Raw genomic sequence first — 9478 nt, 5'->3', positions numbered from 1 at the left:
TACTCTCTGAGTAAGGAAATCTTAGTTAACAGAACAATTTATTCATAATAAAGGAAATTGAAATGTCACTTTTATTGAATTGAAATGAAAGCTTTAAACTACAAATTCAGATAAGAGTACATCAAACAGAAGTGATTCAATCAGACCGATACACTTCGGCCCTGTTTGGTACACCGTATAAGGCACCGGATAGGACTAATAATACGGTGTACCGTGTTTGGTGACCGTTTGAATTAAATAAGCACTGGATTAAATAATATGGGGCCACCTTTTTTATCCGATGCTTACCTGCTTAGTAATACCGTGCAAATGCACGGTACAAATTAGTCGGGCTTCGGTTGGAAAGAGCAGTCTTCCTCACCATCTCTTCCTCTACAGGCGCTCTCCAGTGCTCTCCAGGTGCTCTTTCTTCCTCTCCAGGCACTCTTTCTTCCTCTCATCCCAGGTTCGTCTTCTCAACTTCTTCTTCTTCATTTGAATCACAGTACTTTTCAGATTTCTTCTTCTAGGATTCCGCCCCTCCCTCTATTCTTCCCCCTCCTCCTATTTTTCTTGCAATTTTCTTTCAATTGATTGAATCTAGTTATCATTTTCTCTCTAATTATGCAATTGATTATGTAATTTTGTGTTTTAATTAGAATTTTTTAATTTTAGGGTTTTCTATTGGAGTCGAATTTAGGGTTTGTTGTTGGTGTTGAACTTACAATTTTAACTCTGTGTGTGTGTGTGTGTGTGTGTGTGTGTGTGTGTGTGCTTGCAATGTGCGCAGATAGTGTGTGTGTGCAGGGTGTGTGTCTGTGTGTCTGTCTGTCTGTGCTTGCAATGTGCGCAGATAGTGTGTGCAGCGTGTGTGTTTGTGCAGCGCGTGTGTGTGTCCAGCGATGTGCCCAGATAGTGTGTGTAGCGTGTGTGTTTGTGCAGCGTGTGTGTGTGTGCGCAGGATGTGTGTGCAGGGTGTGGGTGTGTGTGGGCGTGTGTGCGTGTGTGTGTGTGTGCGGGCTTGCAATGCCAGAGAAAACCAAGGGCAGCGTGCGTTTGTGTCTGTGCTTGCAATGTGCGCAGATTGTGTGTGTGTGTGTGTGTGCTCGCTTGCAATGCAAGAGAAAACCAAGGGCTGTGTGTGTGTGTGTGTGTGTGTGTGTCTGTGGTTGCAATGTGCTCCAGGCATCTGGTATCATCTTTGGGGAAGAAGAAAGAATTGAGTATTTTGAAAGGCTTTGCTGGGAGTGCGCCCTCAAAGGTGAGAAAGAGTTGGGCATTTTCTTCAGTTCTGCTTTGCCAAAAAATGAAGGTCGACATATATAGGGAATTCAATAGCAAGTGGTGGTACTGTTCTTTTACCGTTGTCGACAAACGTTTTGATCCCGCAAATCCGGCTTTTTGAAATAGTGACGACTCTTTGATCTTTGAATTTGCCTCTTCGATTTCTGAGCAGTCGCCCCTTCGATTTCTGAACGATGCCCTTCGCTTTCTGAACGACACGTAGTAGCGCGGATGCGGCTCTGTCTGAGATCTTTTGACAAGTGGCACGCGTTTTCTGCAAAGCAGATAAAGCGTCGCCGAACTTTGCGCTTGTCGGCTAAAGACGTGTAGTTGCGATGATGGCCTCCACGTGTTGAACGCGATTTCTGAAAAGCCGAGGCTTTTTGAATTGGTGGACGCGTTGCCTTGGCATTTTTATAGAGCTATCGATCACCGCCAACTTACACACTCTGAAGATTTTCCATTCTTGAAACTCGTCTCCGGCTCTTTTGAAAATCTACTCCGTCCACCCCTTCTCTTTTAACTTTGTGAACAATGGCTAGCTCATCCAACCCATCGAACCTTTGCTTAGATTTGAGTCTAAGCAGTGATCCGGTCGCGTCTCGTCAGGGTAAGGTATGGTGCCCGTCTTTCTTATCTTCCCATGGCCCTCTTACAGATGAGGACTTTGTGATGACGGATCCCACAACGGCTACGATAGTGGCTCGGAACCTCCTCACTCCCAAAGACAGTCAGCTGCTTTCTGGACGGTCCGATGAGTTGGCCGTTCAAGAGTCCTTGGCTCTTAGCGTTCAGTGCGCTGGCTCTGTGTCCAACATGGGCCAACGCCTTCTTGCTCGCTCCCGTCAGGTTGAATCCTTGATGGCGGAGGTAGAGAGTCTTAAGCAAGAGATCAAACAGCTTAAGTACGAGAACCGAAGTTTGCACGTGCTTGCCAACAATTATTCGTCAGGCATGAAGAGGAAGCTTGATGAGCTTGATGACCGTCAACGGTTTGCAGCTTTCTTCCAGAGGCACCTCTTTCCTGGGTCATCCAGCGTTCCACCAAGGTTTGAGGCCTTGAATGATCTATCTTTGGTACCTCCCGCTCCTATGCCTTCCGCTCCGATGCCTCTTGCTCCAATGCCTTCTGCTCCGAGACCTCCTGTTCCGATGCCTCCTGCTCCGAGAGTGTTGCCACGTAGTGGGGCCTCACGTACACAACCTTTGTAAAGGCTCCATCTTTCTGCCATGTTTTTTTTTTTTTTTTTTTTTTTTTTTTTTTTTTTTTTTTTTTTTTTTCATCACTCGGAAATCAATAAACAAGCTTTATTCACTGTATTGGGTTGCCTCCCAAGTAGCGCTTGCTTTAACGTCGTACAGCCGGACGATGAACCCAATCACTCCAGGATATGTTCACGAATCGGATGAGAACTCCGAGTCATGAACTAGTACCTAAAACAAGAAACAAAACAAATTTAAGAATCTAGAAAAATAAAAACAAACGAAAATAAAACAATCCAAGGGATTAGCAAAGTTGCTAATCCCCGGCAACGGCGCCAAAATTTGATGTGAGAATTACTTGACACTCAAATTAAACCCTCGTTTGACAATTGTAGTAGAATGGATAAGTGAGGGATCGTTCTGGACCGGGGATTAGGAGGGATTGTTAATCACTTGGATTTGACTCAAAAACGTAAAAACACAATATAAAACACTATACTAGACTCAAAGAATGCAAAACTAAACTTTAAAACACTAAGACAAACCAAAGACTCAAAATGCTTTAAAAACACAAACTAAATTGATTTCTAACTAAATTGAACAATAAAGTAAAGGGGGATTGAGTTTTGGACGAAATTAAACTAAATGCACAGATTGTAAATTAAAGCAGAATGTAAATATGAATGTGATGAAATTTAATGGATGGGAAACTAGCTAAGGGGTTCTTCTCCCAAACTAAGACACTTTCTAACTAAATTGGACACTAAAGTAAAGGGGGATTGAGATTTTGACGAAAATAAACTAAATGCACAGATTGTAAATTAAAGCAGAATGTAAATATGAATGTGATGAAATTTAATGGATGGGAAACTAGCTAAGGGGTTCTTCTCCACACATGTTATACTTGCATACAAGATTGATTCTCAGTTGGTCTTTCGATAAATTATGAAACTCAACACTCCGGACTAATTAAGTCCGCTTAAATTAACCGTCAAGTTTTCCTTAAGTTAATGAATTGGATGGGTTTGCGCAACGCAATTCACAACATTCTCCAAAAGTCCTTTACGTGAACAGCACAATAAAGATACAATCAAAGATCATTAAGCATTATGAAAACTATAAGTGTTGACGAGGCATTTGTTACTATGATGAGCATGAAACTCGTGCCAAGAATTCATTTAACGCGATTGTTTATAAGCAACCTCCACTACTTGTGAATATAAGTTCATAACGATTAGGTGAAATTCACTTATATTCTAGCGTCATATTTATGCATGAAAATTAAGCGCGCATTCTTAATAAACATTCATAAATAAGTTATCAATCAAACGGTTAAACAAATTGAATCCAAAACTTATGAAATTCCCACGAAAGTTAATCAATTCATATTGCAAATATAAACATAGTTTCGAATCACCCCCTAGCTAAAGGGGGTTTAGTTCCTCATAACTTTGAAATCAAAGAAACACCTAAACATCCCAACAACTCAAAACTTGAATTGTATGAACGTTTAAGCACTCTTTTCTTCCATTTCTCATACGTACAAAACAAAGAGAATTAAAATGAAACTTTGAAATCAAAGAAACACCTAAACATCCCAACAACTCAAAAATTGAATTGTATGAACGTTTAGGCACTCTTCTCTTCCTCGTTGTTGTAGCACAAGGTTTAAGGATAGGTTGGTTGGGGGGATGGAAGTGTGGAATGAAGTGGAAATGGAGGAAATGGAGAAGGGGAAGTGTTTGTGTATTACAATGGAAAAATGAGATGATTTGGTGAATGGAATGAATGGGTATTTATAGGAGGAGAATGGGTGTTAATGGATGTTTGTTTAAGGTATTTGGTGGATGGGAAAAGGTGTGGATGGTGGGAATTATGGTGGATGGATGGTTTAGTGGATGTAATTTAGGGTTTATTTAGGTGAATGTGGATGCATGGTTTAGTGGATGTAAAGGATAATGGGATGGTGTGGAATTAAAAGCTAAAAAAATGGGATAATGGGCATTTAAGTGTGAATGGAATGGTGGGATGCACTAATGGAAATTATGGAATGGAATGGTGGGATGCACTAATTAGGAGGAAGAATTAGGGTGAAGGGCTTAATGCATGGATTTGGGCCAATTAGGGTGAAGGGCTTAATGCATGGATTTGGGCCTAAAATGCCCCCCCTTGCATGGCAAGGGAAAGGACTTGGGCTAAAGCCCACGGCAATGGCTCTAAAATGGGCTAAGGTTAGGGTTTAGGTCATCTAAAAGCCCAAAGCCAAGAATAGAAACTCACGACAATGGAAACCTCCAAGAATAGAAACTTCCAACTTTAGAAACTTTGGTTACCAATTCCGACTTCCTTGCTCTTCACTTTCATTTCTTCATTTCTTAAGCTCCTTTGACCTTCAACCTCGTTCATTCCTCGTGCTCCATTTGCATACACCACATTCCAGCTCAGTTTTTGCTCCAAAAGCTCCAAATTGCATCATTTCATGTAATATGTCCTTTAAACCTGAAAACACATGAAAGTAGCTTAAAAGACTACTTTAACAAAGAAAACATAACAAAAATGCATAAGAACTAGCTAACTAAGGCGCATAAATATGCTCCTATCATGTGTGCGTGTGTGTGTGTGTGCGGGCTTGCAATGCCAGAGAAAACCAAGGGCAGCGTGCGTTTGTGTCTGTGCTTGCAATGTGCGCAGATTGTGTGTGTGTGTGTGTGCTCGCTTGCAATGCAAGAGAAAACCAAGGGCTGTGTGTGTGTGTGTGTGTGTGTGTGTCTGTGGTTGCAATGTGCACAGATTGTGTGTGTGTGTGTGCAGCGTGTGTGTGCTTGCAATGCAAGAGAAAACCAAGGGCAGCGTGTGTGTGTGTGCGCGCGCGCTTGCAATGTGCGCAGATTGTGTGTGTGCATGTGTGTGCAACGTGTGTGTGCAGATTGTGTGTGTGTGTGCGTGCGCGCGCGCGCGCAAATTGTGTGTGTGCAGATTGTGTGTGTGTGTGTGTGTGTGTGCAGATTGTGCAGATTGTGTGTGTGTGTGTGTGTGCAGATTGTGTGTGTGTGTGTGTGCAGATTATGTGTGTGCAGCGTGTGTGTGTGTATGTGTGTGCAGCGTGTGTGTGTGTGTGTGCAGATTGTGTGTGCGCGCAGATTGTGTGTGTGCGCAGATTGTGTGTGTGTGTGTGTGCAGATTATGTGTGTGCAGCGTGTGTGTGTATGTGTGTGCAGCGTGTGTGTGTGCAGATTGTGCGTGTGTGTGTGTGTTAACATGCTTCCTTCCGTTTTTAGTGTTATTATTCATTCATGCTCCATTTACTTAATTTTTTGCCACTATCTAATAATGTTATTTTATATTATCACTAGACATGGATCAAAGAAAGATTGTGGCATGCTTCATTTCTTCTTTGGATGGTGCAATGAAAAAAGGAGTGGATCCAAAACCTGAGATTGTTTCAGAATTGTCAAAGATGGATTTGTCTATTGAGGATCAAATCAAGGCACTAAATATCCTTTTTGAAAAGCCACAGAATGAGAGGACATTCTCGTCTTTGGATGGTGCAATGAAAAAAGCCTTTGTACTCATGTTACTTGGACAAAGTAACCCCAATTGTATATTTTATGAACTTGGATATGTGGTTGGATTATATATCGTAACGATTGTAGTTGTTTTTTGTGAACCTTTTTTTATGTTATTAGAAAATATTTTGAATTTGATGTATGAAATTTACTATTTTTCTTTGTTATTTGAAAATTTATGTGGTTTTCAATAGGAATAAATATGAGAAAAGTTCAACAAATAAAGAAAGATTTGTTAAATTTTTTTTTTCTTTTGTCCTATCCGGTTCAGTACCAAACACAGTATAAATAATACGGTCATTAATCCGATACTGCACCAAACGCCCGACTAATTTAGTCAGTACTATCCGGTGGCTATTTATCCTATCCGACAGAAATAGTCAGTACAGTCCGAGTTGCCAAACGAGGCCTTCATTCCCTCTTTCCACAATGAAGTCTGAAACATCTAGGTGGGTTGTGTTCAATTGCCTTGATAAATCGAATACTGGATCAGGTTTGTTCATCGGTTTAGCATGGTCGATAAAATTGGTTTTGACACCTTTCTCCTTGAGCGAGGCTTGATACAGATTCACCAGATGTTTTGGGGTACGACATGTACGCGCCCAGTACCCATTGCCACCACACCTATAACAAACTCTTTCAGGATTTCTACGAGTGTTATTCATTTGAGCTTTGCCTTTCTAGCGATTTGCATTCTTGAAGCTCGGGCTTGAATTATGCTTTGGAACCGAGTTGTGAAACTAGACACCATAGTTCTTGCCTTTCCCGTTCCACTGGCCTCGCTTATGGCCACGTCCTCGTTTATAATTATTGCCACGAAATGATGTGGTGTTCACTTCAAGGGAAGCAGCATTCACTTCTGGGAATGGTGTTGATCCAGTAGGTCGGGACTGATGATTCTTCATTAAGAGCTCATTGTTTTGTTCAGTCATCAGGAATACAGATATCAGTTGTTTGTACTCAATAAAGCCTCGTTCTCTATACTGTTGTTGCAGGAGTACGTTGGAGGCATAAAAGGTGTTGAAAGTCTTTTCCAGCATACCTTTCTCAGTGATGGTTTCCCCACAAAGCTTCATATGGGAGCTGATTCTGAACATTGCAGAATTGTACTTAGCCACTGTTATGAAATCCTGGATCCTTAGGTGAGTCCACTCATAACGAGCCCTTGAAAGAATCACTGTTTCTGATGATTGTATCTATTTCTCAGTGTTTTCCAGAGGGCTAATGGATCCTCAACAGTTAGCTACTCGCTCTTTAGTCCTTCATCAAGGTGGCGATGGATAAAGATAATGGCCTTCGCCCGATCTTAAGATGATGCATTATTCTCCTCCTTAATGGTTTCTCTAAGATTCCCTACCTCCAGATGGATCTTGGCATCCACTAACCAGGTATGGTAGTTCTTCCCAGTAATGTCGAGGGCAACAAAATCAAGTTTTGCCAAGTTCGCCATTTTATTTTCTGAAAGCAAAATGAGATGTGTAAGAACTTGCAACAATATGTATTCTGAAGGAATGTAGTGTTAAAACTTCTGGTTCTTACAAATTTTTCATTTTGATCTTCAGGCCAAAATGACAAGCACTTGAAATTTTAGGCTCGAGATTTACATGATTAATGAGGAGGGTGATTGTGCTGCACCACTCTCATTGAAACAATATAGCATAAGATGGGCAATTCTGCACCACTCAAGCAGCAGGAAAATTTAAATATGCAGAGCAGGGTGGGCGATCATACCGCACCTAGCTAAAATTGTAGTAAAATTAAATGGTAAATTACACAAAACTACCTTAACTATGAGTTGAACAACACTATCATATCTCATCTTTTTAAAATGACAATGTCATACCTCATCTTACGAATTTGTGACAATGACATACCTTCCGTCAGTTTGTCAGTCAATTATTCCGTTAAATAGTGACGTGGCTTAAAAAAATGAATTAAACATTAAAAACTAAAATTATAAAATCATTTAACAATTTTTTTATATGGGGATCCACCCCTTATCCCCCTCACCTTTCTTCTCTCCTTTCATCTTCCCCCACCCCAAACCCAGATCCCACCCGCCCCCAACTTCCCCTAACCCACCCCCCAAACTCATCACCCTTAACCTTCTTCCCCACCTACCTCCCCCGAACTCATCACCATCACCCACCTTCCCCATTTCAGTCCCCACCTTAATTTTCCCACTTCGCTTTCCCTCGTCGTGCTCAGAACCACTATCCCTCCCCTCTCTTTCGCTTTTCTCCTGTATTCTCTCTCCCTTTCTCCTTTTCACGCTGCAACAGCAGCCTCGTATGCTCCGCCATCATCCGTAAGCTCCAAGCCTTAGACTTTGCAAACCTCATCTTCCACACCCACGCCGAGAGCCTTTTGTCTCCGAGAACCTGATCGATTCGATCATTGACATGTGCCTCGGCGAGCTCGCCCTTCGCACCCATAGCTGTGCCAGCAAATCTGCTGAAGGGCGAGCTCACCGAGGCACATATCGACGATCGAATCTATCAGGTTCTCGAAGACAAAAGGTGCTCGGCGTGGGTGCAGAAGACGAGGTTCGCAAAGTCTAAGGCTTGGAGCTTACGGATGATGGCGAAGCCGACGAGGCTGCTGTTGCAGCTTGAAAAGGAGAAAGGGAGAGAGAATACAGGAGGAAAAGGAAAGAGAGGGGAGGGATGGTGGTTTTGAGCATGGCGAGGGAAAACGAAGTGGGGAAATTAGGGTGGGGACTGAAATGGGGAAGGTGGGTGATGGTGATGAGTTCGGGGGAGACATGTGGGGAAGAAGGATGAGGGTGATGAGTTTGGGGGGTGGGTTAGGAGAAGACGGGAGCGGGTGGGATCTGGGTTAGGGGTGGGGGAAGATGAAAGGAGAGAAGAAAGGTGAGGGGGATAAGGGCTGGGTCCCCATGTAAAAAAAATTGTTAAATGATTTTATAATTTTAGTTTTTAATATTTAATTAATTTTTTTGAGCCACATCACTATTTAACGGAGTAATTGACAGACAAACTAACGGAAGGTATGACATTGTCACAAATTCGTAAGATGAGATATGACATTGTCATTTTAAAAAGATAAGGTATGATAGTGTCGTTCGACCCATAATTGAGGTAGTTTTGTGTAATTTACCCAAAATTAAATCTGCAGTCCAAGATGGGTAATGATACCGCACCATCTTTGATCATAGCAAAGATAAATAAACTTTCAGTTAGTAATCAGGAACTACACTAAACAAGAAATCAAATATATAAGTAATTGTTATATTGACAACTAGAAACAGGCATGGTGCTAGCAGTTCTTAGCGAGGGTACACCAGGTAGGTGAGGCAAAGGAAGAAGAACAGTAAAATCCTTGGTGGAAGCATTTTTTGGCTAATGGAAATGAGAACTGTTTAGGGTTAGAGAGTCGTGCTGATAATGTGTTATAAATAGTCAAAATTTAGAGAAATAACTTTG

The 9478-nt window shown here is 41.7% G+C and overlaps 1 long non-coding RNA gene across 1 annotated transcript; it reads left to right on the top strand.

Annotated features, from left to right (window-relative positions):
- Nucleotides 1–266: 266 nt before the first annotated feature.
- Nucleotides 267–6133, top strand: LOC125478246. Its single transcript, XR_007259084.1, has 2 exons — nt 267–445; nt 5820–6133. It is a non-coding gene; the product is annotated as an uncharacterized LOC125478246 (long non-coding RNA).
- The last annotated feature ends 3345 nt before the right edge of the window (nt 6134–9478 follow it).

The sequence above is a fragment of a genome, unplaced genomic scaffold (genome assembly GCF_019419815.1).
Source record: "Pyrus x bretschneideri cultivar Hongxiangsu unplaced genomic scaffold, Pyrus_bretschneideri_v1 Contig24, whole genome shotgun sequence".
Classification (NCBI taxonomy): Eukaryota; Viridiplantae; Streptophyta; class Magnoliopsida; order Rosales; family Rosaceae; genus Pyrus; species Pyrus x bretschneideri.
This window is presented reverse-complemented; position numbering and strand designations above follow the sequence as displayed.